The 13,365-nt window shown below is 32.0% G+C and overlaps 1 protein-coding gene and 1 long non-coding RNA gene across 4 annotated transcripts in view; both read left to right on the forward strand.

Annotated features, from left to right (window-relative positions):
* The window catches only part of LOC128180455 (uncharacterized), a 137,727-nt gene that overhangs the window by 69,221 nt on the left and 55,141 nt on the right, over positions 1-13,365 (forward strand). The window lies entirely within an intron of this gene.
* On the forward strand, positions 1,874-10,660 carry LOC128180471 (uncharacterized). 3 transcript variants are annotated; one of them, XR_008243230.1, is made up of 5 exons: positions 1,874-2,457; positions 2,872-2,971; positions 3,373-8,681; positions 9,277-9,373; positions 10,525-10,656. It is a non-coding gene; the product is annotated as an uncharacterized LOC128180471 (long non-coding RNA). The 3 variants fall into 3 exon arrangements; XR_008243231.1 differs by lacking the exon at positions 9,277-9,373 and having other exon boundaries at positions 10,525-10,660; XR_008243229.1 differs by having other exon boundaries at positions 3,373-9,373.

Genomic DNA, 13,365 nt, shown 5'->3' on the forward strand with positions numbered 1-13,365 from the left:
TTAAAATTTGATTATACATTCGTATACATTTGATGTAGAAAGTATACCAAATAATCAAAATTATATTTTGTTTATATATCAGTCCGACGTGTACGTCTTACTTCCCGGCTTGTTTAACGCGTTTGTATCTTAATTTCATAAGTATTCTTAACGTACTGTTCATCGTATGACCAATCAGTGCACATGAATTGCCATCAATTCATCGTAGTTGTAAATTCACCGTACGGGTGAACGCTGTTAACCGGACCCCGTTATTTGATCGGCACCTAATTATATTTGTGATTTCTGTGTGTTAATGCAGAACCTGCTCTGTTATGAACATAATATTTTCACACCTCTATATTTTAAATAAGAATATGACCGTGCTTAGAATCGCGGTGAAAATTGAACAAGTCAAGATTAACTTGTCAGTAAACTATATATGGCTCTATCATATTTAGTTTGGCAAAATCATCAGTACATGTAAAAAAAAAATATAGTTAAAGACAAAATCTGATACATATGTCTCATTAGAATTTGTTTAATTTCATTAGACATTTGTAAACAAACGGTCGGCCATTTTTTGTTTTGTTAATCACGTGTTACAAATACAATTGTAACAAACACACGCCATTACTTTGTCGTATTTAACCAGGAAATACTGACTCCGACAGTTCTTATTTAAAATAAATAAACATGTAAAAAGTATACTATTCGGTAAAAAATGATAATTTTGATTAAACATTATTGATCTAAAACTATCCCAAGATGCACTTTTCCAAGATTTAGCGGGTTCTGATTGGTTAGTATTGGCGCACTTTATGGTTCCGAGCGAAGGTTAAAACACAAGCTTATTTTTTAAAAAGATTGGTGAGCTAGCGCTGTAGCCATCGTAAAACACAGAAGCAGATTTCTAAAACATTGGTTTATATTTCTGAATCGATTAATTAAGAATAGGAAGAAACAGTGGTGTAGCCTACTGGAATTGTGCTGGAGTGGGGTCTCAATTTAGAATTATGAACGTAGAGTGGACGTCACATCGGCAATGGCATAGCTTATTGCCTTAATCATTATGTAGTTACTGTAATTTCAATTTCGAGGTGAAAATTTTCAAGAACCATTGGTACTGTTTTGTAGCAATCGTATCTTTTCGGGCCTGTCTGGCAAGCTTGGAAAATATATCCGAAGTTGTTTTCCGAGCTTGAAGGAATTTAAGATAAAGTAAGCTATCTATTATAATATTGAATATAACGTATAAGATCTTTAGCTATTGTTACTTTTTGACTTTTACAATAAAACACAAAACTGCATGTGAATATGATAAAACGAAATTCAAATGGTACAGTTTATCTACAGTAGTAAAGTATTCCCAGAATCCCCCACTATGGAGTCGAGCATGCATATTCCAGTGAAAAAGACTAACGTAGTTGCTAGCGCTCGAGAGCGCTAGCAATAATACACAAGGGAAGAATCGAAAGTAGGACACGATTTGTAAACAATGTCAAAAAAACAACTTACTTGACAAAAGTTACGCAAATCCTCCCACACAATGTTACAAAGCGTTTTTATCCCATTAAAACAGCTGTCTGCTGCAGAAACCTAATCTCTTCGCCCAAGAAAAGATAACTCTGTACTTTCGCCATCCGAAAACTCTCGGGACTCTCTATATGTTCAGTAATGATACATAGTAAAATTCCGCGAAACATCAATAACAAAACAAAGAAATAAATGGTCTTTCTCTAGTGGTCAGTATAAAGTAATTGCAGTAGCAGGTTGAACAATATTCATTGTTCTCTAATTTCCTATCATTACACGTATCTTTAAGACCACAATATATACACCATATAAATATAAATTGTGACAGCAGATATGCATTATTTTAAAAAATATACATATATTTTGACATTTTAAACTGAATTCTACTTATTTATTTAAAATAAGATTGTCCATCATTCAAAATTCACCCCTACCCGTGCTGCAAGTTCAGATCTGCAGATGTATAAAATTTATTTCTTTGTTTTGTTATTGATGTTTCGCGGAATTTTACTATGTATCATTACTGAACATATAGAGAGTCCCGAGAGTTTTCGGATGACGAAAGTACAGAGTTATCTTTTCTTGGGCGAAGAGATTGGGTTTCTGCAGCAGACAGCGGTTTTAATGGGATAAAAACACTTTTTACCGAGTTTATTAGGTATATTTGAGTGTGAACGTGTTTTTTGACAACATTTGCAACATTGTGTGGGAGGATTTGCGTAACTTTTGTCAAGTAAGTTGTTTTTTTGACATTGTTTACAAATCGTGTCCTACTTTCGATTCTTCCCTTGTGTATTATTTATATTATAGAGAGTGTAGAGCGGATACGATGCCCCTGTGGTTAAAATGGACAAGAAGGTGCTGTTGTAAAATGGGGAATTGAGAAGCATTAATAGCCTCTACAACAAGGAGATAATGCAGGAACGAAGAACTCATGTCAAGGTAACTTAATTCACAATATAGATACTCCCAATAATATTTTCAACGCTCTAATTTATCTCTCATTTGTAAACGAGATCTCGCGCCATCAAATCAAGATCGCGTCATTTTTTTCAAACTTGGTTCGGCATTTTAATTTTTATTACCGTATCTCTTTAAAATATACGTTTTGACCAAGTTAACCATTAACCAACTTTATATGCATAATAATCATTAAGATTATCCAGGGTATACACATATATAATTATATAAACGTCCCTAATATATTATGATATATGAATGCTTTGTTGGTAAACAAGACGAACAATGAATCTTTCGCACATTATTCAATTTACAAACTCTAAATGTAACGTAAATATTAAAAAAAAATATTAATTAAATCCGGAAAATGAAATCTTTCACGTTTTTCTTTTTCAGCATTGACAGCATACAAAGTCAATGTTTCCGGGGATTAGTTGCATCCTCTGTTCGGTGATTCGGGTGAATGTTTTGACCAGCTTGACGATGTGAACGCAAGGTATTGCTTTTGAATTGATTATTTTCACCATTAACTTATACATGTGTTGGGTGTTTAAAATTTACTGTAGTCATGGTAGTAATTATTGGGAAATCCAAGTCTAAGTTCTTGAAAAGGAGGTTGATTGGGGGGGGGGGTGAAACACACTTATTGTTGATGAGTTTTCCTATGTTCAACAAACAATAATTGAATCGAAATGAAAATAACATTGCTTCAAATATAAAATGAAACATTTTAGACCAGAAACTATTGTAGTCATTATATGACATAGTTTAAACAGCAACTGGCAACTACATAGTAGCTTCTGTATTCAGAATTTTATTCAGAATGCTTTTATTACATGTTAGGCTGAATGTTTATTGTTTAAAAATCTAAATGAAACTTTATTATTCTTGTTTAAGATTAATAGAACAGACATAAAGTACAGCCCAGTGAAAGGAACAAGTTCATCACAAGAAGAAGAATTTTAATGCTACCACTGTCAAGAACTACTAAGTCTGCTGTAACCATGATGTGATCATATGAGTGCTTCACCGGTCTGGACAATGCTCGAAAATCCCCCCAAAAGGCCTATTTCCATAAATTAAGACTCAGGTTACATCAACAACAGCCAAGGACACTCCTTATTGATTCGAATGGACCATCTCTACGACCCGACTAAACCTCTGCAGAACAAGACTTTTTAACTGTAAAGTATTCTTATTTCAAAAAACCTATAAACTATAAAAGTACTTTTTTTATATGATCAAATACCAGTATATTACAATGTCTGTCTGTAAGCTAGAATCTTAGAAAATCACATGGTTTTGAATTATTAAATGATTGATTAGACCTTGCAGATATGAACTTTCATTTTCTTAAATAATTTGTTATATTTGCAAATTTTGCATAAAATATTAGACTCCATGTAACATATATCCTCCCACCTCCAAGTTAATAAGTGTTAACTACTTTTTTTTCCCATTTTCTTTGTTTAAACATTTATTGATAACTTAGTTTTTATTTGCAGCAATATATGAAAAATTAAGAAACCAATCTTAAATGTAAAAACACTGCATTAGGAGATGAATGGATGGGTCATGGAAATGATAAAATACACCAAACAATATTCAATTATGTCGTATATGAAAATATATAAAGACAACATATACCCCATATATTACAATTTTTAGGCGGAAGCGCCTATTGCAATTGCTTTCATGACCCTCTACGTCAAAGGTCAAATTCCTGCCCTTTTTCGTGGTAAATCTATCGGATGTTATTTAAACTAATGGCACACAACTCTCTATCCCCCCCCCTCCCACTGTTTGACCCCCGTTTAAACATCGTTTTTGATAATAGAACTGTGGTATGTCTCTAAATTTTTACTTCATCGTTTTTGTGATCGGCTTTAATAATCCATTGAAAATGCCTATAGCAAAGATAGCAAGTGGAAGATCCAGGAGTTTACGTTTTTGATAGTACAGGAACGAACGATAACTATTGCGATGGTATGCGACATAAACAAAGGATAAGCACGGAGTCGGATGCCTGTAGATGAAATTGCGAGGGAAAAAAATAGTTCAATTTGAAATTGCGTGTTTATGAGTATAGAAGGAAAAATTGATAGGGAAACATGCAGGTGATGAATGCTCTTTAAAAAAAACAACGGTATGTATTAATCTATTTAAAAAAGATTATTAGAATGATACCATGCCTATAAATTATTTGTAAACATACCAACGTTTCGCGTAGTAATCTCAGACAATACTGCATAATTATGCAGTGTAAAATTTTTGTCAACAAACCCACGTTGAGAACAACTGGTGACTGTCCATCTTCGACATAGTAAGGTAAGTTAGGTAACTAATGTGTTATTTCTTTGGAACGCCAAATTAACAAATATTCAAATATTTGTACCTATCTTCAAATAATTGTACCTATCTTCAATTAATTGTACCTATCTTCAAATCATTTGAAGATAGGTACAATTGAATTAAAGATAGGTACAATTGAATTGAAGATAGGTGTAAATAATTATACCTATCTCTAAATAATTATACCTGGGTACAGATGAATTATACCTAGGTACAAATGAATTATACCTATCTTCAATTCAATTAAAGATAGGTTCAATTGAATTATACCTATCTCTAATTCATTTGAAGATAGGTAAAATTCATTTAAAGATAGGTACAATTGATTTGAAGATAGGTTCAATTCAGACATATCTACAAAGGATTTGAAGATAGGTACAATTCAATTATACCTAGGTTCAATTCGTTTTGTGCATTGTTGAAAATAATGAACGCTCCCTTGAAGACATTTCAACATGGAGGGAAACGAGCAACCAACGAAGATGAAAGAAGAAATATATATGTGTATGCAATATATTTGCAAAAGGCATCATTATTTATTAAAACATGTATACCCGAATACCCCAAAAGTGACGGAGTTTGGGTAGTGACGTAGTTAGGGTCACTATATATACCTATATAAATAAAAAACTGGATTTATTTTTTTTCCATAATTTTATCAAAGAATGTATAATTCAGTTGATAATCACTCTATTTATTATTTAAAAGCGGTAACAATTATTATGAGTTTTTGTTTGTTTTAAGGCTCAATCTTTCAAAAAGTTGACAAAATCATAATTATATATTGCCTATTTTATCATCCCGATCCCGATTTTATTTCTATGTCGCCTTTCTTCAATCTTTTTTTTTCATTTTCATTATTTATAAATATATGAAGGTGTTAAGCAGTAATGTCACCTCTGATTTTTCTTTTATAGATCTTTAGGACATCCATTTTTTATTATTATCTTGTATATCGAATGACTTTATTCATAAGTTGTGACGTAACGGAAATGACGTACTACATGTATACAGGGAGTATTCATTATTGCCAATATTTTAGTAATTGAAGATAGGTTCAATTCAATTGTACCTATCTTTAATTCAATTGTACCTATCTTCAATTCATTGCATTTGTACCTATCTTCAAATCAATTGTACCTATCTTCAAATGAATTAAAGATAGGTATAATTGAATTGTACCTATCTCTAATTCAATTTGAAGATAGGTACAATTGAATTGAAGATAGGTACAATTGAATTGAAGATAGGTACAATTGAATTGAAGATAGGTACAATTATTTGAAGATAGGTACAAATATTTGAATATATGTTAATGTAACCAGGTATATAATTTGTATATTAGATTACAGCGCTAGCGTGTTTGATTGGTATACGTGTTTAGAGTGTATGATTGTATGAGAGTTTAATATATGTAACGTGGACAATGACAAGACTGGACAATAGGGTCACATGACTAACTCTGCATGCACCCTTCCCCGCCAAAATCTTATACCGGAATGGCACTCTCCGCCTAGCCCTTGAACGGGTCAGAACTATAGCTGTATTTCAATATACTTAAGCATAAGGATTGTTTGTCCCGGTAAGACTTAATGTAATAAATTAAAGTCATTCTAAATTGTAATATAACTGTTTCATTTCGTTGTCTAATGTGTATGTTTGTCTGTGTCTAATTGTCTTGTCATTTGTGTCTATTCTGTGTTATTTGTTTAATTACGAAATTTCAGGTTTATTATGTATTAATAAATATAAAACAACGACCCAAGCTTGGCTTATTTCGACCACTGGCTACAAATGGCGCCCACGTAATTTTCCAACGGACCGGGACAACATCCATTCCATTTTACTTCAATCCTCGGGGGACGGCTTATCAAGTCCTGCACGAGCGGCAGCTGAATAACAAGGACCGTGGCAGAAGCGGTATCCATAAATACGACACCCTGCATAGACCCAAAGAAGAGGTGATTCTGTGTATGTGTGTGTGTAAATTATTATATTATAGATAGTGGAGGAAAAGTGAGAGTTCTCTTTGCGTCAAGTATTTCTGGTGATGACGGGAACACGCACGGATCTGGAGGCGCGGTAATCTACGTCACTCATTACTTGGTGATTCCATGGCGGGAAGACGCACGGATCTCGAGGCGCGGTAAACCACGTGGCTGATTCCTTCGATACGCGAGGAAATTCGAAAGCGACGAGGCCTCAGGACCGACAGGAGTCAGGTACTTTCATTCTGAAAATCAGTGTTTGTGTCTGTGATTTGTCTATTATATGTCAACTGTCTTGTCTTGATTGTCATTCGTTTGTGTTGTCAAAGTCTATCTGTGTACGACTTAACATTCTTATTAGCGGGAATTCCCAGGTTTAGTTTTAGAACTTCCGGAAACTATAAACAGCTGATCATTTTGTTTGAAGTTTGTTTATTTATCAAATCCTGTTAGAATTAACACTATTTCATTTAGAAATTGTTTAGTTTTTTTGTTAAAGAAAAGGATCCTATTAATCTATCAATCTATTTATTTATTTTAAAGGTTTAAAACTTTTGTTGACATACATAGGCCTATATCTGCAGATCAAATTTTTTCTTTTCTAATTTTTTTTTCATTGTGTTTACCTGGACTTGTTAAACTTTTGATGTGTCTCAATTGAAGTAAACTTTAGTAAAGATAAACATTCATTTGCCCTTTAAACAATTCCCCTTGCATGACATTCTAACAATCACACAGATTTGAGAATTTTGACAGACATTGAGCAGTTGAGGTTGTACACAAGTATTATTTTGTTTGAATGTCTGTGTGTGCGTGAATTATTTCATTGAATATTTCTATTATTGACGTGAAACATGCGCTGCGTTTTAATTAAGTGATATTAATTGCCTTGAATTGAACAGTGCTTTAAGATATTTTGAATAAGAGATATACATTTACGTGACTGGAACATTGTGGTGAAATTTTGTTGGTTTCACGGTGTATTTGTTGGACAGGTGTTTAGTGTTGTCAGTTGTAAGATGTCAAAAGTGGCTGATCAAATTAAAATGTCATTCGAAAATGCTAAAGATCAGGAAGGTGATCATGAAGGTTCTTTTCATGATGAAGACTACAAATTAAACTTTGCAGGTTATGTAAATCCAAATGCTAAAGTTGAATCTGAAATGCAGAAAACAAGTACCCCTGCATCTGGTAAAGAACAAAACCCCTTGAACTTTCCCAATGTTAAGACAACTCTGCCTAAAATTAAATTTCCACCTCCTCCAGTTATCCCTTCTGACATGAGAAAAGGTGAATCAGTGGGAGGGGCTAAGTTTAAGACTTTTAATGATTTCCCCCCTCAGAGAGATTACAGTGCTTACAAAGCAAGTCCAGAAGGTAATGTTACTCAGTATTATAAAGTTACTCATGCCCAGATACCTAGAATTCCCCAATTTTCTGGTGATGGTACTTATAGAGAGTGGAAGTATGAAGTACAATGTCTTATCAATGACCCTGAGATTAAAGAAACCACAATCATTCAGAGCATTAGAAGATCTCTTAGGGGTACAGCTAAAACTATGCTCATTCCTCTTGGTGAAAAAGCTACTGTCATTGAAATTCTAGACAAACTGAAATTAGCAATATTGAGACCAATACTAATCATGAGTTTTCTTCATTTCAGAACTTCAGTGTTCCAGAACCTACCGGTACCTTGAATCGGACAATTATTGATAATGAAATCGATGAAACGACAAGGTCATCGGGTCGAGTAGATGATACCACTGTTGAACAGAGTACTAGGTTATCAAACCGCAACTCTCGCGTTTTTCCGCGACGAACTGCCAGAATTCGAAAGCCTCCTGATCGCTATGGAGACTGGACTAGGTAGTGTTTTTATCCCGTAAACTGCTTTTATGCTTCATGATTTTATGATGCAGTTTTCAGGTTTTTTAAATTCAATTCACTTATCATATTTTATGCCAACTCTCAGGGTAGAAAAAAAATATACCATTATAAAAAAGAAAAAAACAAGTTCCCTGATTTTAAAATTAATCACTATTATTTTCTGAACTATTTGATGTGGATGACTCTTAGTTTTTAATGCCCTTGTTTTCTTAATTTTAAGGGTCCCCAATTTGCATTTGTGTGTCATGATATGATGATTATCACCCATTTATTGTGTTGTTGGTCCTGCTCTGATATTAGTTGTAAAACTGTAGTATTAGTGTTGTTGTGGGATTTACAATATCTGAAGAGAAAGTTATCTTCCTTGGGAGATTCTAGTGTGTTCAGGGTGGTAAATTGTTATTTTGATCTCGTGTTCAGTGTTTTTGATGTTTCACCTTTGTGATCAGACTGACTGAGGCAGCTGAATCATTTGGTGACATGTGTATTGGCTTAATTTTGCAGAATTTGAGTTTTCATTGTTGTATTGTTTTGCTATATTCTATTATGTTGAAATTATGTTGTTTTATTTTAGTGTTAAATCATATTTCCTCTTCATGCACAATGCATTTGAGTTTAATTTCGTGAAATGTCAGGAGCCATTTCAATGAAGAGGGGGAATATGTAACCAGGTATATAATTTGTATATTAAATTACAGCGCTAGCGTGTTTGATTGGTATACGTGTTTAGAGTGTATGATTGTATGAGAGTTTAATATATGTAACGTGGACAATGACAAGACTGGACAATAAGCTTGGCTTATTTCGACCACTGGCTACATTAATTTGGCGTTCCATATATTTCTCATTGTATAAACGTTTGCCTCATCATTTTAGATTTTCATGTTACAATAATGGTGATAACGTTTTCTTGATCGAGGAGCTGGTACATTCTTAATCCGAAATTCCTCTGACTCTAATCCCCACTTGTATATTGTGACGTGCGGGGGAGACATGTCACAATATAAAAGCGGGGGTTAGAATCAGAGAAATCTCGGATAAGTACATAAATGTTATGAAAGAATTTATATTGTTTGTGTTAGGCATTCATCGATAATTCTGAAATGTCGGTCTATAGTTATGAATACTGTACAAGGCGAGGCCTATAGGATTTCTTTAAAGATTAAAATTTAACACAATGGAATCGCATATTACGGAAGAAAACGTTTCCTTTTTTTAAACCTTTAATAGTTTGTGACACCTATATGTTCATATGGTGATTTTATAATACTTTACGAACTGCACTCTATAATATAGGGTTCATTCAATTTGCTTACAAAAAATTACAATATTCAGCTTGGTTTTAAAATGACTCATGAATAATGCAAATGATTTTCTCTAAAAAATATCTCAAATATAGCTTTTAAGTATAATAATACAAGATGCAATTGATTGGTTGATATAATAAATATTACAGATAGGCTATTACAAAGATATTTAATTGAACATTTAAAAAAAGTTAACATGATTTATCCTTTTACCTACTGTATTAACTTGTATATCAGAATTACGTTATCATTACTCTATAATGAAAGTGACTAAAATTTCCTATGGATATTTCTCTACATCATAATTTATATGATAGTGTTGATGACTGCATCTTTTTTTTTTTAATTTTAAAATTTTCAATTCATGAGAACTTGGTCTATATACCAGTATATCTTTGATCTACCATGTTCATGATTAATTGCAATTCCAAAAAGACTCAATCATATACCTGACAATGATTATAGATAATAACCTTAAATATATCTATTTGTTCTATATGTATATGTTCTTTCAGATGAATGTCAAGAAACTGATTAACATTAACTGACAAGAGGAGAAAATGAGAGCCCAACATCATTCTTCATCTCTGGTGAAGGGGAGAGTTTGGGCGCACAGCAAAACTCAAGCAAAACAAAGAAAAAGACGGATGCTATAAATGCGGTGTTGGCTTCCCAATTCAGCGCTTTTAACTTCTAAATGGAAGCAGGGCATCTAAAATATGCTGGAATCTTCATCTTAATGGCCCTAACACCATTTTCAAGGCTAGTAAATACAACTAAATTTAATTACGATATTCCCCGTGGTTTTCTTGTTTAAGTATGAACTAATTATACCCATGCTCGGAAGGAGAAGGGGTATATTGTTTTACCCTTGTGTGTCTGTTTGTCTATAACACAAATTTTGTCAAAGATAGCTCAGCAAAAATTACAGATGCTTGAAAATTTAATCAGTCTTTGTTAAGGCATGCCATACAGTAGGATTAATTTTTCAAAATTTTGTATATCAACTTCCCGTTACATGTAATGTTAACTATGTTTTTTTGTATACACACCAAAGCAGGGGTATCACTAGTAAGCATCAACTCACAGATATCTTGTTGTCATATCTTTAATAATATAGTAAATATTCTTGTTCTAAATGCAATTATAAACTGAAGAATTTTGGAGAAAAAACTTTCATTTACAGTTCAATCACTATATTTTCCATTACTTGTATGCAATATACCGAAATAACCTTACAAATATTGATAATTCATATCGTGTGATCTTCTTATATATCTTATCCTTTATTTGCAAAATACATGTATACTTTTGAAAATAAATTATCTAAGGTAAAACACACATAAATTTAAAATATTTTATAGATGAATTTTATTTTTAAATCCATGTTTTCTTTATTCAAGTATATTGTATTAAAATATTGCTTGATAACATATCCATTATTCATTTTCATCAACACATTTTAGAATATCCTGCTGAAATTGGTATAATGGATGCAAGAAAACACTAGTGAATTGAAATTGTTGTTACCACAAATGGCACATTCCAGAATTACACGCTTTCCAAAAACACAAATTATGGCATGCAGCTATAAAGGGATTCTTTGGAAGTCTATGTTCTGTAATAGGGATTTTCTTTTGAAGATTCCATTAGTATTAAAATAAAAAGTTAAATGTTCAAATGTATTCAGTACTAGAGACCTGTGATTTGACAGTACAACATGAAGCAATTGTAAAGGACACATAATTTGTACATTATTGAATATCAATCTATAGTTATCCCTAAATTACTTGGCCTTTATATTGTATTGTAATTCTCAACATTTACATATACGGTTGATCTTTGTATAATATGTTTGGTGTACAGTACAGTAAGTAAATACATTCTTTCAAAGTTTTAAACATTTGTCAACAAAATGTATGAACTGCAATCTGAGGATCATTTAGAGGTCTGCAATTCTCCACAGTTATATAAAGTGACTTTGAAATCATCATGTTACTGTTAAACTTGAGAATATATTAAGATAACTTCAAAATCTCTTTATTGATTACCTTGTTTACTACACATTGTCCAGATATTTTGTGTATTATTCTATGAAGCTGATTTCTCAATGGCTACTGCTTCTCAGGTAAGCAAAATGACACACAGATTACTTGATTGCGTAAAATACTGTAATCAAGTGATGTACAAATATAACTTCTGTATTTTGGTGAAACATTATTGTAAAGAATAAAATACTGAAGTTTCAGAAGTTCAGTTAACTGAAATTCTAATACTATAATATTCTTTCATCATTTTGATGTCAAAATGACTATTTTTAATAAATAGGCATAATAAATGAAAATGTATTCCTGTAATTTCAGCTTGCATATGAGTATCAACTGTTATATGAATGTACTTAACAAAATAAATATTTTGATGTTTAAATTGCTTTCCTCATCTAATCTTTATTTAAGGCATGATCCAGATTAATCTGGTGCAGTAGCTGAGTATTTCCACATTTACTACATTTATATTCCTTAACTGACATATTAGAATAGTGTTTTCTGTTATCAAACTAATTCTTAAAAATAAAATAGTTATAACACTATGACATTGACAACTTGCGATCATGCTTCCGCCTATCAGTACTTTCAGTACTTTGATTATATAACAAAATTACTTGCATGGAAAGTTGTTTCCATGTTGGTTTTATTTTAATCTGTGTTATGTAACTAATATTGGAATTGGCTTTTATATCATAAGTAAAATGCTGATATTGATGAAGACTGTAAGGTGAATGATCTGTGTGATACTTTGTATTTTATACATTAATGCTACAAAAAGCAAGTACATGTACCTTAAGGTGGCTCTATACACCCACAGTTTATTCCAATTTTCAATAGAAGACCACAAAACATATACTTATCAAATATTAAAATGACGATAGGGATACTATAGATATTTTTAAAGAATATTTTAATGTTTTTTCGTGTTTTTGTAAAATATTTTTTAAAAAGACAGCTATCAACAAATTGAGAGAAATTATTTTGTCATATGATGGATATTTCCTTCGGACACATAAAAAAAATATAACACTTCTTAACATTCAAAAATGTTATTATTGCAATTTTTTTTTAGTATTTCCCCAAAACATATTTTTTCATATTTTCTTACTCTGTTGACAAATCATCTGAAAAAGTTGCTTGATGTTATAAGAAAATGTATTTTAATAAATGTGAAATAAAAAATTGAATGAAAACAATTGCAAATAAACACAAAAAATATTTCAAATTTTATTTGGTATGAAAGTTCCTCATGTAAGGGTTATCGTTCCTAAGTCCCAAGGCCCAAACACCTTGGGGACTTTTCCTTTC

This window comes from Crassostrea angulata, chromosome 4, assembly GCF_025612915.1.
Source record: "Crassostrea angulata isolate pt1a10 chromosome 4, ASM2561291v2, whole genome shotgun sequence".
Taxonomy (NCBI): domain Eukaryota; kingdom Metazoa; phylum Mollusca; class Bivalvia; order Ostreida; family Ostreidae; genus Magallana; species Magallana angulata.